The sequence below is a fragment of the Bactrocera dorsalis genome, chromosome 4 (assembly GCF_023373825.1).
Source record: "Bactrocera dorsalis isolate Fly_Bdor chromosome 4, ASM2337382v1, whole genome shotgun sequence".
In the NCBI taxonomy this organism is placed as follows: domain Eukaryota; kingdom Metazoa; phylum Arthropoda; class Insecta; order Diptera; family Tephritidae; genus Bactrocera; species Bactrocera dorsalis.
Genome location: NC_064306.1, coordinates 46,980,356 through 47,001,253, shown reverse-complemented (window position 1 = coordinate 47,001,253; position 20,898 = coordinate 46,980,356). Strand labels below are relative to the sequence as shown.

Genomic DNA, 20,898 nt, shown 5'->3' with positions numbered 1-20,898 from the left:
TTTTAACAAGCGCACGCTCAGAAGTGAGTACTTTGGAGTTATGCTATTTTTTGTTAATAGAACGATAAATACATTTTAAATATACACATATATATTTTTTTAGATAATAATTAAGTTAATTATTATGAAAGACGAACATTTGAATAAAGAAGAACAACTGAATTTCAATAATAAACGATTGTGTTATTTATTTATAGGGTTTTTAAATGAAATTTAAACCTCAAAATGAGGTTTCGCTCAAGTTCCCTTACGAATGTTACCCTGGAATCAAAAACCAATTAATTTGATAGCAAATAATGTTTTAAAAAATTCCCCACCCTGATTGTTACCCTGGAATCCAAAAAAAAAAACTTGAAGGCGACATAATAAGGCGCCTTTAGAAAAAATTCCTTGGCATCCACAAAAAAATTATTTTTTCTGTGCGATATGCTATATATCTCCCTTCCGCTTTTTTATTCTTTATTTATTGCTTTATAAAAAGTGTTACAGTGAGCGTATTTAGTTCAAATATGCGTCGTTTCGTTCGTTAATCTGTTTCTATCTAGACGGCAACTTCAGAATACCCCCCTCGTAGAAGCCTTCCCTCCTTATTTGCGAAGAACTGGAACAGCCACTTTTCACAAGCCTCTTTTGAGTTCAACTTTACACCAACAAGGGCGTTCGCCATAGACAGGAACAGGTGGTAATCACTTGGCGCTATGTCCGGGCTATATGGTGGATGCGACAAAACTTTCCATCCGAGCTCCCGTAGCTTCTGACGAGTCATCAACGAAGTGTATGTACTGGCATTGTCCTGGTGGAACACTACACCCTTCCTGTTTACCAATTCTGGACGCTTTTGGTCGATCGCCTGCTTCAAGCGCTCCAGTTGTTCGCAGTAGATCGTAGAATTAAGCCTCTGGCCATATGGGAGCAGTCCATAGAGCATTATTCCCTTCCAATCTCACCAAACATACAGGAAACCTTCCTGGCCATTAATCCCGGCTTGGCCACTGTTTGAAACGATTCGCCGACCACGACCGTTTTCGGTTGATATTGTCGTATGTGATCCTTTTATTATCGCCAGTCACCATACGCTTCAAAAATGAGTCGAGTTCGTTCCGTTTCAGCAGCATATCGCAGGCGTTGATTTGGTCCAGAAGTTTTTTTTTCGTCAAATCATGCGGCACCCAAACATCAAGCTTTTTTGTGTATCCAGCCTTCTGCAGATGGTTTAAAATGGTTTGGTGACTAACTTCCATCTTCTAGGCGTTGTCACGAGATGCCACATGCCGGTCTAACACGATGTTTTCCATGATTTGATCGGTATTCGTCGTCACAGGTCTTCCGCCGGGTGGCTTATCCATGGTGTCGTTTTCACCCGCTCTGAATCGTCGAAACCATTCGTCCGCAGTTCGAAGTGATAGAGTACCATCCCCTAAAACAACGTCGTTTTGTAGGTTATGTCAAGACCTTCCAAACGATGTGTAATATTACCAGATACGAACTCTATAACGCGTTATACATAGCCGCGAAATTGAAAAAAAGGCGGAAGGGAGATATTTGACAACATAATATTTACTCTAAAAAATTTGACGGTAAAACAGATTTTTAAGAAAATTTCCTCCTTAATCAATGCCCCCAAATTTCGCAAAAACAAAAACTGTGACACCTTGCTGCTCTATTCTGAATGTCTATTGTAGCTTGTTTTGCGAGTAACTTGTCAATGTAGCGTTCTGGCGGGGCATTGAAAAAATGCAAAATCCTGGTGAGAAATCGATTTTTTCGAAGACGCTGAAAGCTGAAATTCTAATATAAATGTGTGAGAAAGAAAAAAAAAAAGGTTGCAGGGCACCTTTTTGCTCACTCAGTGGTAGAATATTTCCGTACAAAAATGCATATTGTGTAGTGTGGACCTCACAAACGCGGGACAGTCAAGAAGAAGATGTTGAGTTGTTTCCACCTCATCTTCTTCCATACAGCTTCTCCAGCAGGCGCCTGGTAAGATTCTCAACCTTACAGCATGGCCGCCAATAGGGCAATGGCCTGTTAAAAGCCTCAACTAGAGAGAGGCTAGTCTTACTAAGGGCATAGATATCGCTGGATCTCTTACGATCGATTTTGGGCCAATATGGTTTTGCGACAGCGCATGTACCGATGTAAGCCCAGCTATCTAATAGAGGATGGATACGGGAGCACCGACGGGAGCAGTAAATCTGCTGCTACCTTAATTGCTGTAACCTTGGCTTGTTGGAAGACACTGCAATATCAGGAAGTCTGAAGCTGGAGTTGATAGAGAGCTCCTGACAGCAATCCCCTCTTCCAAGATTCCCATCCCATCCGTAAAAAAGCTCACTGTCCCTTTCCTCCAACGGCTTCTTTCGACCCTCAACTCCCTCGTCGGTATATAGGCAGAGAAGAAGTCAGAGTTCAGTTTGGCGACTCCATAATCTAACTGATCCGGTATGAAGTCAAAGTGGCAAAAAGGCGTCCAAGAAAGCTTCCTATCCAGGATGAGCCCTAAATATTTCACTGTATCCAAAATTTGCAGACGGATGTCTCCCCACATAGGGTAGCGGTGCCAATGAGGTGTCTTGTATCCTCTAGTAAATAAACCATCTTGGCTTTATTGGGTTAGATGGCAAGACCACTTCGGACTGCTCAATGTTTTACGACGCCGAAATACCCTTGCGTCAACTCATACACGGTACTCCGGAGCATTCCTTTGACCATAAGTGCTACATCGACTGTATTACAATCAACCGTTTTAATCACTCTGTCGCACAGAAGACTGAAAATGAAATGTTTGGGGTTTGATTCAATTCCAAAACCCTTCAGAGCAGTTACGACTGCTTCCAGCAGTAAATTATTGAAAGCTCCTTCAATATCAAGGACGGTCTCAACAGCACATTCTTTGATCCTATTAGCTTCCTCAAGCCTTGACACAATGGTATTGCAGGGCAATATCCACCGAATTCCTTTTACAATAAGCATGTTGCGCTCCTGATAAATGGTCTCTCCGAATATGCCTCCTTATGTACCAATCTATCAGTCTCCTCACAGTTCTTGGTAAGAAGAAGGAGAAGGGCCTGAAGCTCTTGACCGGAACGTGAGAGCCCCCAACCAGCCTTCGGGATGAACGTAACTCTGACCCGTATCCAGGCCGCCGGGATGTAACCCGGTCTTATGCACTTCACATAGATAAGTGTCAACGTTCCTTGCAAGGCACCTTAACAGTCAGCTGCAGCTGCGCTGGTATGATGCCATCCAGTACCGCGGATTTGAACGGGTTTAACGAATTCATCGCCAAGAGCAAGCGCCGTTCATCATCATTATGGCCGATAAAGGCCGCTTAATCATCTTGCAGTATTCCAAGAGATATCCCTCTAGAGGACGTATTGCTCGGGAAGTGAGCATAAGGGAATTTGCCATTTGCGTCCTTAAGATAATCCAAGGATATGAGGATACGCCTGAACCTAAGTACTCATGACAGCACTCCACTTTTTCGCAGAAGCTTTTCGCAAGGCCATAGTTAAGGCAAAAGGTGATCATATCGACCAAAAGTGAATTGGTCCTGAATTTATGATTATTTTCAGACATTTTGTACTTTAAAATAATTAAAAATAATTTTCCAAATCGAATTTATGGTGTTTTTAATTGGTTACACTTCGAGTGCCGGAGCCTGTTTGAAGTTCCTTTGCCTTTCTTAACTCCGACTTGTATATTGCAAGTCCCGTTTTACACAACGGTCAGTCGTCAGTTGACTTACTTTTTCGGCCTTTGTTGAATAAATGTCTGCAGGACGCTTTGTTTTCCTAGAGTCCTATAGTTCGATAGTTCACCAGAGAGGTTTCTCTCTAACCTTGTGCAGACAGTAGTGGACAGGAGTGTTTTCAGTGACCAGCGCAGTTTTACACGTCGCGCTGAAGATTTCGATCCATCCGTCCAACATGTCGACGATGATCAATGTTTCCAACCCCGTTACGCGTAGGAGAGTTTGCGGAGCGTCTTGCGGTACATTGAATTAGTGAATGTAATGGTTGTTCATGAACAGTGTAAACACACAGCAAAACCTTCCAGGCCGTCAATCCCTGCTTGGCAACTGTTTGGAACGATTCACCAGCCTTCGGCCACGACTGTTTTCGCTTGATATTGTCGTATGTCATCCATTTTTTTTATTAGAAAACCTAATGTATGTACTGCGCCAGTTAACCATGAAAAAGAGGATCAAGTGTGTGTATAACCACTTTTATAAAAATTTGAAATTCAGCTATTCAGCAGCACAGCAAAAATCGATTTCTTAGACAATTGAATTTAATAAAGGATTTTACATTAAAAAAATCGACATACGCGCTCCAAGACTTTGAAGACAACTTTTGTTAAGTATAAAATTATCTTCCTTCATTTCGAGCCTTTATGGCATATGCCATGTGGCATGCATCGAAATCGGCATGAGTATTGTGTAATGAAATATTTTATTTACTTTTGTATCGCTTGTGCCCAAGCACCCATTGCAACAAATTAGTGCATGCGGAGCGTTATCTCCAATAAAGACAAAACACCGACAAAGCAAAACAAAAACAAATAATAGTTGCAACATTGACGGCGGCAAGCATGCGCTGTCACTCATACTGTCAAAGTAAAAAAAACAAAAACAAAATCATAATAAACATTAAAAAAGTGCGGGCGGTGCAAGCACAGCACTAGAAATACAAAAAATACAAACAAAATTGTATAGATATGCGATTTTATCTCGCCACAACGTGCGGCAATGCATCACATTGCGATATTTGATCTTTACGTGAGACCAAACAATTGTGGACACCTATGTAGGGGAAAGGAAGGAGCAAGAAGTGCGCCTCAACATATTGATATCACCTCGCAAGTGTACACCTACACATATAACTAAATACAACTACAACTGATTATGTATTCATTTAAAGTACAGTAGAAAGTATTATATTATTTTTATGTGTGTGTGTGTACTTACATATATATGTATGTGTCTGTATCTGTATCTCCTATATTTATTTGCTTGCGGTCATGTTGACGTGACGTTTCATCTTCCTGGCGACGGCACGTAATCCATATCAGAATTCATAATCCAGTCCAATGAAGTAAAGTCCAGCACTGGGAGACGGCCTCCTTGTGTCATTTGTAGGTGTGTGTGGGATACGTGTTGCAATAAGAAATCATTCGAAAAAAGAACGTGTTATTTTTTAGTATTTTTTTTTTTGATGAGTATTTAATTTGTGCGTTTTTTATTAGCTGTTTTGCTTTTATTTATTTTATTTTTGTAGTTATGCAAACAAATTTTGGAAGTAAATATTTGAGATGTACTTTTTGAAAACTAGTAACTGATTATTTGATATAGATGTTGTCCTATCAGTGAAACACTTTCATGTAGAAATAATATATTTATGTGTCTGGGACAAAACTGATAAACTAACGGGTGATCCAAGTAGAGGTAATTTTTTCAATAGCCTTTTTTCGACAGATCACGCGTGGAAAGACTTACGCCTGAACAACGTCTACAAATCGTTCAACATTATTACGAAAATTCACGTTCGGTAAAGAAAATATATCAAACTAATCGGCCTACTAAGCGTACTATTCGCAACACCATCACCCATCTTGAGACCCAACATTCATTATTGGATAATATTGGACCGAATAGACCGCGTCTACAGCACGCAGTGAAGAAAATATACATGTAGCAACCGTAGCTGAGAGTGTACTAACGGGTGAGTTTTTTGAGGTTAGGATTTTCATGCATTAGTATTTGACAGATCACGTGGGATTTCAGACATGGTGTCAAAGAGAAAGATGCTCAGTATGCTTTGACATTTCATCATGAATAGACTTACTAACGAGCAACGCTTGCAAAGCATTGAATTTTATTACCAAAATCAGTGTTCGGTTCGAAATGTGTTTCGCGCTTTAATTTTGTTCAGCGATGAGGCTCATTTCTGGTTGAATGGCTACGTAAATAAGCAAAATTGCCGCATTTGGGGTGAAGAGCAACCAGAAGCCGTTCAAGAACTGCCCATGCATCCCGAAAAATGCACTGTTTGGTGTGGTTTGTACGCTGGTGGAATCATTGGACCGTATTTTTTCAAAGATGCTGTTGGACGCAACGTTACGGTGAATGGCGATCGCTATCGTTCGATGCTAACAAACTTTTTGTTGCCAAAAATGGAAGAACTGAACTTGGTTGACATGTGGTTTCAACAAGATGGCGCTACATGCCACACAGCTCGCGATTCTATGGCCATTTTGAGGGAAAACTTCGGACAACAATTCATCTCAAGAAATGGACCCGTAAGTTGGCCACCAAGATCATGCGATTTAACGCCTTTAGACTATTTTTTGTGGGGCTACGTCAAGTCTAAAGTCTACAGAAATAAGCCAGCAACTATTCCAGCTTTGGAAGACAACATTTCCGAAGAAATTCGGGCTATTCCGGCCGAAATGCTCGAAAAAGTTGCCAAAATTGGACTTTCCGAATGGACCACCTAAGACGCAGCCGCGGTCAACATTTAAATGAAATTATCTTCAAAAAGTAAATGTCATGAACCAATCTAACGTTTCAAATAAAGAACCGATGAGATTTTGCAAATTTTATGCGTTTTTTTTTTAAAAAAAGTTATCAAGCTCTTAAAAAATCACCCTTTAGAAGACCGTGGAGAGTCGATTCGGCGCAGTTCGCAGCAATTCGGACAGACGTATGGAACGACTTGACGCATTTTACGTCGAGAAATTGAAAGCGTTCAAAATACTGCTTTTGCAAGAACTGAAGCCGCTTGACATTCCCAAACGACATCGCTTCGTTCTATGGGCTCTTGAAAAGTTCCAAGAAGATCTGACGATTTTGAGCCAAATTTTGTTCAGCGATGAGGTCCATTTCTAGCTCAATGGATATGAAAACAAGCAAAATTGCCGCGTTTGGGATCAACGTGAAAAGATTCAAAAGCTGTCATTTCATACAGAAAAAACAATAATGTGGTGTGGTTTGTAGGCTGGTGGAATCTTCTCTTCTTCTTCTTTACTGGCGTAGACACCGCTTACGCGATTATAGCCGAGTTAACAACAGCCAGTCGTTTCTTCTTTTCGCTACGTGGCGCCATTTGGATATTCCAAGCGAAGCCAGGTCCTTCTCCACTTGGTCCTTCCAACGGAGTGGAGGTTTTCCTCTTCCTCTGCTTCCCTCGGCGGGTACAGCGTCGAATACTTTCAGAGCTGGAGCGTTTTCGTCCATCCGGACAACATGACCTAGCCAGCGTAGCCGCTGTCTTTTAATTCCCTGAACTATGTCAATGTCGTCGTATATCTCGTACAGCTCATCGTTCCATCGAATGCGATATTCGCCTTGGCCAACGCGCAAAGGACCATAAATCTTTCGCAGAACTTTTCTCTCGAAAACTCGCAACGTCGACTCATCGGTTGTTGTCATCATCCAAGCCTCTGCACCATATAGCAGTACGGAAATGATGGGTGACTTATAGAGGAATCATCCGTCCTTATTATTATTAAAATAATACCGGTGTGAATGTAACCGACAATGGCGACCGTTATTGCGCCATGATAAGCGACTATTTGATGCCTGTAATTGAAGCTCGTGATAGTGGCGACATTCATTTTCAACAGGACGGCGCCACTTCCCACACATCGCATCAATCAACGGATTTATTGAGAGAACACTTCGGTAAGCAGATAATTTCATCTTTTGGACCGATCGATTGGCCATCAGGATCGTGTGATATCTACTGTTAGACTTTTTCCTATGGGGAACTGTATAAAGTCTATGCGGACAATCCGGCTTCAATTCAGGCCTTGGAACAAAACATCACGCGTGTCATTCGCCAGTTACTGGAGTTATACTCGAAAAGCTGTAACGAGTCATCGAAAAGTGGATTCAACGGAGGAACCATCTGATACATTAAAAATATATGTTTTTTGATAGTTCAAACTGATTTAGTGACTTGTTTTCGTTAGTAAAAGTAAAAAAAACAAATAAAGTTGAATTTAAGTAAAGAATAACATAATTTTTCTGGGACGAAGGCCTAATTAATTCCCGTAGTTTCCTAGTCTGTAAAAAGAACTAAAAATAATTTACAGAGTAAATACATGCAACAACTTTTAATAATGTCAAATAAATACAAGTATGTAAGTATGTATACCATAGAAGAATTTTTTTGAGTCTAATATACATTTTTTATCATATATATATATATGTGAACAACCCTAGTGTCTACAAGTACGCTTTTTTCTTTTAGTACTTTAAAGTATGTTGAACTTTATGAATTTCAATATTTGTTTGCTTGTTGATTTGTCTTTTAACTTTCCTTTTATATTACTTCAAGCGTTCAGTGGGCATGCAGGCACTCGCTGATTAAGTTGTATGAAGTTGCGCATGCGCATAAGCTTGCTTTTTAGGAAGAAAACACATACAGTACAAACACATAAATAAACAAATAGCAGGAACTGGCAAAGTGAATATATGTATGTATGTATCTAGATACATACATGACGTACAACTTGAATTTTTGAGAATTTACTATCTCAAAACATATTTTTGGAGATAAGACAATGTTTCCAGCGAATTTTCAGCAGCGGCAGAAAGTCACGTAATGTTAATGTAAATATATGAAATTGAAATGAGAGTACCATAAAATGTTGCAACCATTTTTATGAAACAGTGAAACTGGTGCTGAATATATCCTAGAAATGCTTATAACAGTAAAGTTATAGTTTAAAAAAATTCAAAACCTGGTATCGATCTATCTCCGGATCGTAAAGCCACCGTCGATTTTCTCTGCTCTTTTGAAGCACTCGCCAGCAACGCGGTATAAAAATATGGGACGACAAAAAAATGGAAGGCAAAAAGAACAAAGGGTACTACGATGAGAAGTATCGTGTCGCGGCGGAGGGAAAACAGCCTGCCTACCTCGCATCGTTACAATTGACCACAACGCGGGATAAATACCGGGAGCTAAAGAGTGAAGCGAGATGAATTTACAGAAAAAACACAGAGGCCGAAATACGTGAGTATGAAGAGCTTGATAAGGCGGCAAAGATACGCTGACTAAGGGAAGGTTTCAAAACCGGACTAAACCATATTTCGATAGATTATATTCTTAAATCTCTTGTAGAACCTCCAGAGGTGATCTAGCAACTGATGCCCAGAGCATACTGATATTATGAATTGAAGACTTCGTCAGCCTGCTGAACAGCAGTAAAAACATAACACCTGGATATGCTGAACCAAATTCCCCAACCGATGACGATGAAGCAGACGTTTCAATGTCCGAAGAAGTTCAAATAGCAATTACCTCTTTGAAGAATAACAAAACAGCGTGCCGATGGATTGCCGGCCGAGCTATTCAAATACGACGACGAAGAACTGATAAGGAGCATGTATTAGTGAATTTTAGTGTGAGTTGTCCAATCCACAAAAAGGAAGACCCCAAAATCTACGGCAACTACGGTGGGATAAGCCTCCTCAACATCGCATATAAGGTTTGATCGAGCGAACCGTGTAAAAGATTAAAGCTCACCATCATAAAGCTGATTGGATCCTATCAGTGTGGCTTCAGGACTCGAAAATCAACAACTGACCAGATATTCACCATGCGCCAAATTTTGGGAAAGACGCGTGAAAAGGAGGTCTACACACATTACCTCTTCGTCGATTTCAAAGTTTTTTTGACAGCACGAAAAGGAGCTGTCGCTGTCTGAATTTTGTATCCCCGCAAAGATCCGTCAGCATCGGGAAGGACCTCTCCGACGTTGAGCAATACCAAAAGCTCCGTCAGGATCGGGAAGGTCCTCCCCGAGCCGTTCGATATTAAACAAAGTTTTAGACCCTATCGTGTGACTTCTTCAATCTTATCCTGGAGAAAATAATTCGAGCTGCAGATCTGAATAGAGAAGGCACAATCTTCTACAAAAGTATACAATTCCATGTTGGCCAAAGAAGCGAAGCAAATGGGTCTGGTAGTGAACGAGCGCAAGACGAAATATTTCCAATAAAGAAGAAGAATTTAATGAGATAGGTTTAGGAGCAAATTACAACTTTATCTATAGAGAGATTACATGATAATACAAAAATCATGGATATACCGAAATCCAAGAGACTTCATCAATAATTCAGGTCTCACATAAGCTGTGAATATTGGATCAAGCACATTACACAGTACAACAGTCAGGGTGATGGTACTAGGTCATAGTACTAGGTCAGTATAGTAAGACCCTCAAAGGGTATTAAAAATAAATAAATAATATAAAAATAAAAAATTATAAAAATGTTTACTTTATTTTTTTAGTAGTTTATGGCCAGAAGTCTGGAGTTATTTTATAAAAAAGGCGATAAATGACACTTTTTTGAATAAAAACAAATAAAAACAAAAAGAAATTGTAATTCTTGGAATTTCTCACCCCCCCAGACAATAATCCCAAAAATGTTCCACACTGTTATTGTAACACATTGAAAAGTACCAACGCTTTCGACCTAAAGATTACAAAATCAGTGGTAAGCGCATTTGGATGGTTTTTCCCGGGACCTATATGTAAAAACTTTATCTAATTTTAAAGTTGGGGATAATTATCCGCTTATGAATGATAGTTGTAAGTCGAATATACAAGAGCTAAGCCAAAATGTATGTATGAAAAATTTCGTAATATATACCCATGAATACACATACATATGTGTATAAATAAATGTGTACAGTAGCAAGTGCACATTCATTAAGAAAAAGTACGAAAAGCGTGAAAAAGAGCAAAAATAAGAATATATTAATTGAAGCCTTTGTATGGATGGAATACTCTATGTGTTCATACATATACGAGGTGTGCTCAAAAAGTATGGCGATTTCCTCTTTCCATTAAACACTTTTTCATATATCAACAATAATATCGGTCTCCTTAAAGAAACTTTTTCAACTACAAAACTCGTATGCCAACACTTATATCTGTGCTCAAATCACATCTTCCAGGATTGATGAATTTAGCTTCTTAATATTGAAAAATCTTTTTTCATTTCAATTTACGAAATAAGAAGAAGTCATAGGAAATTTAAAAACATGCTTTTACTCAAATCACATTCATCAGCTGAGAGTTGCTGCCAGAGTGAGGTTAATTATTATCATCTTCTCAGTTTTCAAATAAAATAAGATTAAAGTCAACTTTAAATAGACAAACTTCGCAGAATTGGAGCTATCTTACTTTTTGAGCCCACCTTATATGTACACCAGCATATGCTCACTTGACGGCCACTAAATCACCTACACCTCCCTACGTTCCGCTACTAATCCGCGAGGCAAAACTCAGCTGCGGAACAATTCTAACTATTAAGTGACGACTTTATTGCCTTAATTTTGATGGATACACGAGCGCGACGATTTGCACAAAACGGTTCGTTGACGCTGTTTGCCCCATGAACTACGCTAAAAGCTATTTACATTCGCTCGGTAAGTGTGTACTCGTATGCATGAGGAATTGTACCCGGATATATAAATTCACACTACAAACATGCATGTATATATGGAAGTGAGGGATTTGGTTTAGCAGTAGCGACCGTAAATGGTGATCGCTAAAGAGATGTACCTGTGAAGCTGTAGAAATTTACGCTTGATCAGCTGTAAATTTTCGCGCGACAAAATTTTAAATGAGATATTTTGTTTTTACCTTTTTTCTTGGTGTTCTTATTTGGCAAGTGCTTGATGGTTGATTTATAGGTAATTTGACAACAATTAGAAGATAAACTAGTTTTATTAGTTTAAACGTTTTGCAGTTTTGATATAAAATTTTGAAAACACCGTAGAATTCTTATGCAACAAATTAAAAAAGAAGTTTCAATAATAATAGTGATCCACCCGGTAAACTCATTACTCACTTTGCTTTCCATTAAAAATGAATGAAATTCGAAATTATAATTTCAATTAATAAAGTCATTGCTCTGTTTTCTATATATGAGTCCCTCATGAATAAGTCATTAAAAATTTATTTATATCATCAAATGCATTAATATTCTCGTGTATTTGAAATAATAAATTCAAAGCACATTTACACATTTCAAATTAACAGCACATTATTTAAAATGGAGAAACATGTGTTGAATTTAATAAACGATTAATATGAGGTAAGTTAATTGACCCAACCCAATTTCCACTATTTTTACAATTTATTTTATTAGGAAGAAAGTATTGTAAATATGGAAAGTCTATCAAAAATACAAATTATACGAAATAGGCCTAATGAAATGACTAATTGTAGTAATCGCAAGCTAAATTTAAAACTCAGTTTGTTAATTTTATTCGTGATGCAATTGTATAACTGACCACAAAAAAGTCGTAATGGAATAAAAATCACTGAATTTGAATGCATTAAAATCCATACAATTTGCGAGAACAAAGAATATATAATATATGAAAGACCGGAAAATTCTTTTAGCTACTGGCAAAACTTGATACTGGGTAGTCGAAAAAGTCTTTTCGTATTTTGTTATTAGATGTCGCTGCAGTTGTATGTCTGCAGTGCTACCAATCACATTATGTCATTGAAATATAGTGTTGGAAAGGTGAGAAAGCTTTATTTAACACAAAAAAAAAAATTAAATTCGGGAAAGTTGTAAAAAAGGTTCAGCTGTTCAAAAGTGAGTGAAAATAATGAAGAAATTCGCTATATTTTGAAATTTTTGTATAAAAAAGAGAAAAATGCCACGCAAGCAGCCAATGAAATTTGTGAAGTTTAGGAGACAATACTACATCAGTTCCTATAATACAACAATGGTTCGCTTGCTTCCGTTCTGGAAATTTCGATTTACACCGATGAAAGTTTTATATTAATGGAGTAATACCTCTAGCTTAAAAATGCCAAAAAGTGGTAGACCAAAATGGTACTTATTTAATTATTAATTTATTAGTATAAATATTAAAAAAAATAAGTTGAATTTGGATTAGAAATACGAAAAGACTTTTCCGACTACCCAATATTAAGTACCGACCCGAATTTGTCAACTTTTGCCAATACCACCGCATACTAATAAAATGTCCTTCTGAGATTCTCTGCGATTCACATACCATCAACAATCACATGGGGTAAATTCAGCCGGATGTTCGAAACTCATGATTTTACTTATATGGGGACTAGGTCATGTTTTCACTTAATTTTATCTCTTCGAGGCACAAAGATATACTGTTATGAGTAAAACACGCCTTGTCATTTTCATTGAGATACATAACTCACATATTAATCGATATTTTCGGTATAAGTCAACTGGAACTTTGAAAATCTTCTGTTACTACTGAAGTTCAATTATAAATTTGAATCATTGATCAATATTTGTGGTAAAATGTCAACTATAAATGCTGGGGTCCAAACATTCGGTATCTAGGGGCTTGAACAGGCTTTGTTTGGGTTTGGAAAATGTTTGGTCATAAGGTGGCATACACTAGAGACATTAATCGTGCAAAGTTTTATCCCGTTATATTAATTACTTCTTGATTTGTGTACTGGAAAGGAGAGAATTAGAGAGAATTTAAATTACCACACCCATCGTCCAATTTTTACTCCGGCTTTTTCCCCCCACGGCTTTATCACGCGTAGATTTTAACAGTACCGCTGTATGGGGAATGAGCTGGCGTATCATCCGATTTCAACCATTTTCACACTGTCGGTAGGAGCTTTTATAATATTTGCGCCAGACGAATTTGATTATTGTAGCTTGAGTTGTTCAGAAAGTTTGTACATTAAACTTACTGAAGGGCGGGGTCTCCCCCACTTTTACAAATTGTTTTTCCCATAAACGTCCAGTGCCACTGTGATTCCAAATTTCAGTTTTATACCTTAAATTTGTGTGTAAGTTATGTCACTTATAGGCTTTCATTTAATGGGGGTTTTTAGACTTGGTAGTATCAAGATATCTCAATTTTTACCCAAATTAAACCTTACACCTTACACAAATAGACGGACGGATGGACGGACAGACAGGCGGATTTCAACTCGTCTCGTCATCGTGATCATTTATACTATATATGCGCTTGTCTTTCTGAAGTAAGTAGATAAAGTGCATTTTACGATGAGTGAAGTTATTCGACAAAGAAGTTCAACTAAATTTTGTGCGCGGAATCAAGTTTCTGGTGCCGAAACGTTCAGAATGCTGCAAAATACCTTCGCTGATAAATGCTTGCTGTGGACAATTGCTTTTGATAGGTATAAATTGTTTAAAGAGGATCGGGAACGTCCAGGACGGCCATCAACATAAACTGATGATCAACACGTCAATAAAATAAAGGAATTGGTGTTTAATAATCGACGATTAACAGTCAGAAAACTTACTAGCATCTTTGGAATATCAGTGAAAGGATTATTTAGAAAAAATGAAGCAAAATATACCATTTTTTTCGAAAACCAATACCGCGTTAACGTCTGTGAACCAATGCTTTCCGACTACCAGGAAGTCATTAAACGTATTATGTATTACTGGCGATGAGTCTTGCATTTATGATTACGATTCGGAAACAGACATTCCATCGGTCAAATATCGTGGCAACAGTAAGCTGAAGACACAAAAAAAAAAATACGTCAAAGCCGGTGAAATCAAGATTATGCTGACAGTTTTCTCGATTATCGAGGTGTGGTGCACTGCGAATTCCTTCCTGCCGGCGAAACTGTCAACAAGGAATACTACCTAAGTGTTATGCATCATTTGCGCGAACCTACACGTAAAATTTTCAACCAATATCGTGCAGCAACGACCATGTTCGCTTGATTTAGCTCCGTGTGATTTCTGGCTATTTCAGCAAACCGAAACGACCGCTCTGGAGAAGCCGTTTTAAAGATATTAAACGTGAATTGCTACGACCATAGAAGGTTATTGTGGAAATTTACTTAAACAACTGTTTTGAGGATTAGAAGAAGCATTGCCAAGGCGAATTACTTTGAGGGGGCGACATAGATTTTGAAGATCAAATTAAGTCTTACAATTTTTTGCTCATAGTAGTATATATTATAATATAATAAACTAAAAAGGTTAGTGCACAAACTAGTTCATAGTATATAAATATAAATTTTTTTATATTACAAATTTTTATACGTAAAGTTGATATCACTTTTCCACAAAACACCAATTAAAGTGAAAGCTTCTTTCATATCTAATATTCACTCTTTTTTGTCATACATAATTTTTTTATACTACTTTTTGCATTACATTTACATATGACTTTAATTTAATGCACTTGTTTTTTTTGTGATAAAATTGCTGTGTCATTTATGTGGAACTTTTGTGATTCATGCGCCAGGAAATTAAACCATGTCACTGCACAATAAGAGAAACCCTGATTCACTGATATCTGCATGTGCATAAAGAATTTGCAATCGAAAAATTTATTATAAATGCAAAGAAATAATAAAAGTAATGCGATCGGGCCTTTTATTGGCACTAATAATGACTTATTGAATCATATTTTAAATATATTGAATTATTCAAAAAAATTTTTCAAATTAAGAAAAAAGGAAAATTTCACCATCTACACAAAAATGTTAGTCGAATTTCCTTCCGATTTTTAATTAGTAAGTAGATAAAAGTGAAAATTCTTATGTGTAAGGTCAAATACATCGAATGCAATAACAAAATTATTATTTTTTTCGTCTTAAACCCTAGACTTTCGTTCCTTTTGGAAAAAATAGGACAGTGAATTTCCACAATTCTGCTTTGTGGCAAAATTTTTAGGAGCCAAACTATTCGCTAAGAACAAAATGAAGTAGTAATCACATATTTTTAGACCCAATCTTAATCAAGCTCGCGAAGCTTATGAGGAGACACTATTGAGACGTCTGGGCTGTAGGAAGCTGCTCGTATTAGACGATTACCTGGTAATTCCGCTAAACTGATAGAAAAGCCTTCTTGACCGTCAATCTTAACTTAAGCACCGAAGACAAACTACAAAATTTGGCGACAAAAAGTCATTGACCTTACAAAACGTAAACAAAAGGTTCAGTAAAACCAAATGTAAGCAAAGGTTCTTGACTGCGCTAAATGTAAAAAAAATGTTGTGGACTTGGCTAAATGTAAAGGAAAGAGTCATTGACCTTGTAAAATGTAAACAAAGGGAGATTGACCTAGAAAATGTGAACAAAGGGTTCATTGAACCTAAATGTAAACAATGATTATTGACTTTGTTAAATGTATATAATTGTTGAGAACTAGTTTATTTCCAAAGTTAAGTTTTTTTACAGTTAATTGTATACAGTGAACAACTTGCGGTATAGAATTGGTGGAAAATATTATGACTTCACACATTTTGAAACATTTTTGCTTCATCGACCATAAAATCGATAATTTTGCTAAGAACGTGATTAAGCAGCAATTATCAAATAAACTAGCAACTAAAAGGTTGGAAAATGAAGTAGATAGTCGAATATACAAATGTTATTGAATTTTATCATAAAAAAATATATATTTTTTAAAATAAGTGTATAATTTTTTTTTTAATCTGAGCTCATCATCTTTGTTAACTAAAGCTCACGTTATTGCTGTTACAAAAAGGTGATATTTTACGATGTACGAGGGCTTATAAGCCTAAACAGTAAAGCACAGGAAACATAATGGAATGGTCAATAGTTTGGATATTAAATTTCGGGAAAATTGCCACCATAACAAATTCTTAGAAAGACTAGAAAGACCATTCAGTTCAGTCCTCAGTCAGTTAAATTTTTAAACATTGCTTGAAGCCTACCTTAGTAATGTCGAATATTGCTACACAACCAGTTAGTATAGTCTGGTAAACAACATACACATTTATTGCTCACAAAAAAAAAAAATGAAGAGCAGACAACTTACATGTCCCATTTTTGACATAATTTGACATAATCTGCCCGTAGCGCTTCCCATTGACGTTAGCGTTAACAGAACTAAGCTTTTCGGAGCATAGCATAATAGCATTAGAAAGTATAAAAAGATATCCTTCTCGATCAGTTTGCATGACAGCTATATGCTGTAATGGTTCGATCTGCATAATATGTTCGGAGATTGTACCGTTACTTTTAACAATAATCTATCCCAAATATAAATTTTTTCCACACAAGAACTTTAGTTTGATCAGTAAGTTTATATATACTTGTATGGTAGGTGTGTACTGAAATCCTATAAATGAACAAGTAATTGTAATCAACCAAATGTTTATGAGATTCTTTTAAATTCTCATAACAATTAAATTTTACTGCAACAACAATGATTGACATGACAGAGTCGTTGCCTTAGATGAGTGCGTTCACTTTTTCCATTTACATCTTCATTCATACTCAAGCTTTTTTTGTACTTTTTCTGCTGCCTTTTTGCAAGTTCTTCGACCATACTGTAAGAAAATGCAAATTGTGGCAGAGAACGCTTAGCATAACAAATTGAATTAAACTCAGTGACGCTTTAGAGAAAAAAAAAATTAAAAAAAAAGAAACACAACTTGTAGAATTGCCCTCAATAATAAGATCATATGAGCGGAAAGTCAAATGCTGAAAAAAAGCGCAGCAAACGCATTCTGAATTGTTCGAAATGTATGCATAGCGGCTAATTATGTAGGTACTTGTATATGTGACACGAGCTTTACAGCTGTAATTAAAAGCGATACGATAAAAATTAAAAAAAAAAAATTGGCAAAGCGGTAATTGGATACCCTTAGACCTCACAAACGCGGAACAGTCAAGAAGGAACTTTTGAGTTCAATTTCTTGACTTCTTTGAACTCAACTTCTTCCATACACCTTGTATAGATGGCATCTGGTGAGATTCTCAGCCTTACAGCATGGACGCCAATAGGATATGGCCTGTTAAGACCCCCACAACTATGGAGAGGTATGTCTTCTGAGAGCAAAGTGATCACTAGATCTGATGAACGCTCTCGATATTCTTTACAAGTGTGGTATTTTCTAGAGTCCTGCACCACACAAAGACCCCATAAAAAATAATAATATGCTTGACTATTGTGTCGTAGAGCCAGAGGACCACTTTTAACGAGGGACCACACTTTTGCCAATGGCTCCTAAGAGACGATCGATGCCTTTTTTGCTTTTTTTTACGACATGAAAATATAAAATTTATACTTTATTATTAGATAAATCTAAAAACCTACTTTTATTATATAGTTGCAATGAAGGGTTGTTAAAAAACTGAAAAAAATTGCGACATAGAAAGACACTAAGAGTGAATAACGACAAACAGAGGAAGCACCAATAAATCTTCCAGAAAGTGCGAGAATTCAAAGAAAGCCATAAGTTTCCTTTGAAAATGAGAAGGGAGATCTTATAATTGACGACTATGATATATAAAATTTCTGAAGCAACCATTTGTATCTCCTGCTGAAGAAAGGTATCAGCGATATATAGAGTGGGTTATCTAACGTTTTAAATTTGAATTATCTATATTTCGACATTGGAAACGTCAAATACCATTCGGAAAGTGACAGATATTCAGAAAATTGCCTAAAAATTACGAAATGGGTCGCTATTTACTATTCTACAGTTCGCAGATTGGGCAGAAGATCGTTTGACCGAGGATGGTCAATTTTACCGAAAAATCATCTTATCGGACGAGGCTCATTTCCACCTCGATGGTTACGTTAACAAGCAGAATTGTTGCATTTGGGGCACAGAAACCCCGCACGTAATTGTCGAGAAGCCAATGCACCCAGCACGAATTACTGTCTGGTGCGGATTTTGGTTCGGTGGAATCATCAACTCATTTTTCTTCGAAAATGAAGATATTCCACCATGCCGTTCGCCGTGGTGAGCGATATCGCGCAATGTCAACCGAATTTTTCTTCAAGCAAATTGAAGAGGAAGACTTGGACAACATTTGGTTCCAGCAGGACGGCGCTACGTGCCATACAGCAAACGCTACACTCAACCTTTTACGCCCTATCTTCGAAATTTAAAATTTTATATGGCCCACCCTATACATGTTGAAGGTGACAAATTGAATCGACGTACATTTTTCTAGAGTCTACTTGCGTATGTAGTTCTAGAAAGGATGCTACGACACAAGTTGTATTCATATGGAGTTGCTTTATAGACTCCACTTCAGAATTTGGTATTCTTATAAGACTTAAGAGGTCTGTAACTTGTTTGAGAGTTTTTAGAAAAGTTTGGAGCAGCAATGCTGAATTCTTCATTAGCTCTAAATTTGATGAAAAAACCAAAGAGAATAGCTGAAGTAGTGCACGAAGACAATATGGGAATATCCTTCTAAATAAAAATACTTCATAATGACAACTTCCGATTTGTATAGAGACACGTGTCTACACCCACTAGACTTTAGTTGAATACGTTTCGATAAGAAACAGAAATGAGAATAAAACTTGAAATGAGAATAAAGCTGCCGGCATGCAATAATGCACGTCATGACATTACAAATACTCATACATATGCACATACCGATTCGATATGCCAGCTATATTTTATATACTATACTTTTATATTATTATTTTTAATTGCATACACTTATGTAAGTATGTACTATATTTAGATATGTGTGGATCAAGTCTGTGACACTGGCACAATTATGTCATTGCGTATTCTACTTAGTTAGCTTGTTTTTGTCCGCGCTACTGATGATAAGCTGCAATTATTTGTTTACTTTTACATATAGATATATGTACATATCTACTTTGTAGTATGCACATGAGTTGCGACTCTTATGAGACGATAAATTAAATTATAAGTTATTACTTAACGATTATTAGACGCTTAGCGTATATCAAACTCATAATTATCAGATTAAATACAACCGACCGGTGAAAAGATCAGGTCGTTGATATAGTACTATTTTATATGGTATGTGAGGCAAACTATGAACTGCTATCACCAGAGCTTAGTAGTAGCAACAATTTGTTGATTGCGAATGATAAAAAGTTGTTTTAAAAACTTTGGATATCGCACTCTAATAGAGAGTGTGATCTGTTAATTTTGCGCTACATAATCCGCCAAAGGCAACAAAGGAAACAACATACGGTCTACAGCTAAAGTGAACAGAAAGACTGACATCTCCGACGACCAAGAAGTGCGACTCCTGGAATTCACCCCGGTGGATGAACATCTTGCCACAATCCGCATCAAAGCGAAGTTCTTCAACATATCGCTGATTTGCGGCCACCCCCTAGTGAAAGAGAAGGATAAAGAGATCAAAGATCTGCTTCAGCTTGGTGCACACCTATGAGAGCTGCCCCCACCACCATGTCAAAATCCTGCTTGACGACGTCAATGTCAGGATGGGTAAAGAAGGTATCTTTGGTACAACGATCGCTAAAATCAGCCTCCAGTGTCCTCGACGTGCGTATCCGAGGACCTAACATCGACTCGGACCACTATCTTGTTGTAGCGAGGATAAACGCACGTCAACAAACAAATACAGACCAGGTACCACGTCGAAAAGCTACTATCATAACCGACAGCGAAACTGTTTTCTAGTCGACCTGAACGCTGCTTCTCCAGTGAAACTGTAAGATCTGGAGATGGCGAACCCGATTCCCCAATCTTTGACGATGGAGCGGAGTTCTACTAACCGACTATGAAGAAGTTCGAATAGCAACTACCCAACTAAAGAACAACAAAACGGAGTAAGCCGAAGGATTGCCGGCCGACGCCGAAGAACTTCGATCTTAGGTAATTTCGTCTATCTTGGAACTAGCTTAACACCAACTACCTCAGCGTCGAAGTCAAACACAGAAGAACTCTTGCAAACAGATGCTATTTCGGACTGTGTAGGCAACTCTACAAGTCACTCATCATTCCCGTCCTGCTATGTGGTGCAGAGACATTGACGATGACAACACCTGACGAGTCGGCGTTATGAGTTTGCGAGAGAAAGGTACGAGTATAGCGAAAGATTTATTGTCCTTTGCGCATTGGCAACGACGACATTGACAGAGTT

The 20,898-nt window shown here is 37.5% G+C and overlaps 1 long non-coding RNA gene across 1 annotated transcript in view; it reads right to left on the bottom strand.

Moving 5' to 3' along the window:
* Positions 1 to 20,898, bottom strand: part of LOC125778315 (uncharacterized) — a 65,313-nt gene that overhangs the window by 12,336 nt on the left and 32,079 nt on the right. Inside the window, exon 2 of the long non-coding RNA XR_007422627.1 lies at positions 4,970 to 5,124. This is a non-coding gene — a long non-coding RNA (uncharacterized LOC125778315). The remainder of the gene's footprint in view (positions 1 to 4,969; positions 5,125 to 20,898) is intronic.